Source organism: Limanda limanda, chromosome 2 (genome assembly GCF_963576545.1).
Source record: "Limanda limanda chromosome 2, fLimLim1.1, whole genome shotgun sequence".
Taxonomy (NCBI): domain Eukaryota; kingdom Metazoa; phylum Chordata; class Actinopteri; order Pleuronectiformes; family Pleuronectidae; genus Limanda; species Limanda limanda.
The window spans coordinates 987,501-990,000 of record NC_083637.1 but is presented as its reverse complement, the minus strand read 5'-3'; the positions used below and the strand labels follow the sequence as shown (position 1 = coordinate 990,000).

Sequence of the window (2,500 nt, the reverse complement as noted above, 5' to 3'; positions counted from 1 at the left end):
CCATTCGGTAGAAGCTTCTTTCATCAGAGTTTATAGCACAACAAGAGGAGACTGTAGCAGAGGATGGTGTCAAAACTAAAAGACAGAGCACATATATATATTTATACGACTCGACGGAAGGTAACGTGACATCATGAGTGAGACAATCTGCAAACTGATGATGTAGAGGTTCAACGTCTCATCCGTCCCAGGGCCTCAGTGAAGCTGCAGCAGCCTCATCACACAAAGCTCATCAACACGGAGCGGGTTCAACTATGGAAATAGGTTTTTGAATTTGGTTTTCAACTCAATCGGGACATGAAATACTTTGGCTGATCCGTGTGTTCAGGTTTGGACCCGACATCATATCATCATGCTGGAGAACTTCTTTCATATCTGGGACATTCCTGATTTCTATTCATCGGAAGTGATTTGTTTGTTTACATTTAAGCCGTTTCATAATTGATGGATCTTGACTTCGGACGGATTCAGTCGACTGGTGTCTATGTGCAGTTTGGTGCAGACACGTAAAAACACATATGCAGCTCATTTGAACATGAGCCTTGATTTCTTTATATGAAACTATTTTAAAACCCTTCCGATGCTGCCTTAAACATTCATCATCCACTTTCAAAAGTTACAGATTTTTCAGTTATCAATGTGTCAGATGGATACGATGAAATTGGCAAGATTGTTGAGACTTCTCCCCCGTTCTACCCCAGATCTCGTTAAAACTCAGCTACGGGTTTGAAAGCATTTGACTCAATCTCTTCCTTCCAGTTGATCTTTGGTTGGAAACGTTCCAGTGTAACAAACTAATCAGGAGTTTAAAAACCAGGAAGCGTTCAGACGTCTTCGTCTTCTCGGCTTTCAAAGCATTTAAATCACATCCAAGTGACATCTGTCTCGGCTGCGTCAGTTTAGGAAACAGGAAGTTGTAGTGTTGTTGAGAACCAGTTAACTTTATTGGACGCTGAATCACTGAGAAAGAATGAGGGTGTGAACATGGGTTTCTGATTGTGGCCTTTTGTATTTTATAGTCCTGTCTTTGTACAGAGGTTTGAGATAGTACGCAGGCGCAGGGTTTCAGCGGCCATCTTTCTCCATTTGGAAATGTCATGCCTAATGTTACAACATTTGTTGAGCAGCCTAACCTGTGTTTGTTTCTTTGCCCTTTTACAGGTTATTTAACATAATAATATAATATTGAACATATTTAACATTTAAAAACTCTTGGATGCTCTGGTTTCGTGATTCTCGCTCAGGACGGCTTTGCTTACGAGTGTCCTTCATTTTTCTAGCAAAAGAACTAAACATGAAAAGCTAACCTTGCTGATTTGTAAAGAGGGCACGCAACAGGTTAGCGCCCTCTGCTGGATCATGATGCAAACTACCTGTGGCCGTCTGTTGCGCTTCCTTATGTAGAATTTAAATCAATATCAACTTTTTCCCCTCAAGTTCAAATGAATCATCGAGTTTAGAATAAAAGTGACAGCCTGCTAAACTAGATTAAATAGTTCTTGGCGTCTGTCTGACACAGAAATGAAGTTGTCGTCGGTCAAATCGAACTCTGAACGAGACGGAGATCGAACAGATTAATAAAGTGTCCGACAGTTCACCGGACTCAGCTTCCTGCTAACCACGCTCAATGTGCCTTCGATGCTCCTGACGCTGGACATAGTAATTAGAGAAGCACTGATTGTGAAATTCTTGGCCGATTAAAATGTTTACAGTAACAATTTGGCTGATAGGTGAGATTTTTTTCCCTGTTTTGTTTGTTGTTATTTTCATCAAACTCACACATTTATCAATGAACCTCTAATAAGGTTAGAGCACCACCAAGTGGACATTCTAAGGGTCTGCAGCTTTTCACCATTTAACCAGCGCAGAATTCACACAACAGATAAAAATCAGTCTCTGCCATCGTTGAACCATCTTAATTGATCAGTGCATCTTTGATTATTATAATATTTTGCATGACTCAGCTCTGATAGAAATAACTCATAATGTGTATTTAATTTGCACTCGTGTAAAGTAATGATATTTAATTAATTGCTGTACGAACAACAGGAAGTCGCTGCCAAAGTAAAACCATCAGGCCTATGACAGTTTCTCACACTGCCACTAATGACACTGCAATATTCCTATAAATCTCTTTCTCTCTTTAGAGAAGTTAGAGCTTTTGTCCGGCTTCGTGTTCACGGTCAAACCCGAGGAGACATCGATCTGAAACTCTTACTCTCAAATAACCGTTTTTCATCCGATGTTCGCTCGTCGATCATTTTGACGCCTCATGTGATTGAAAAGTTTGAACTCTTTGTTTGGTTGGAAAATGTTAGACGGTTCATTTATGGTTATGTTTGAATAAATAAGATTTATATTATATATGTTTTGACAGAGCACCTTGAAGATTTGACTGTTGCTGATGGAGCATCCTCTTTGTTAAAGAGCTGCTTGTGATCATTCAACGTTTACCAGCCGATCGAAATAAACACTTACATCTTTTTAAAATGAATCAGGA

At 39.6% G+C, this 2,500-nt stretch overlaps 1 protein-coding gene across 1 annotated transcript in view; it reads left to right on the top strand.

The window, feature by feature from the left end:
* pgap4 (post-GPI attachment to proteins GalNAc transferase 4) overlaps positions 1-1,157 on the top strand; it is a 4,266-nt gene extending 3,109 nt beyond the window's left edge. The window contains exon 2 of the mRNA XM_061066087.1: positions 1-1,157. This exon is cut by the window's left edge and continues 1,659 nt beyond it. The gene's annotated coding sequence lies outside the window, so the exon portion shown is untranslated.
* Positions 1,158-2,500: the final 1,343 nt, after the last annotated feature.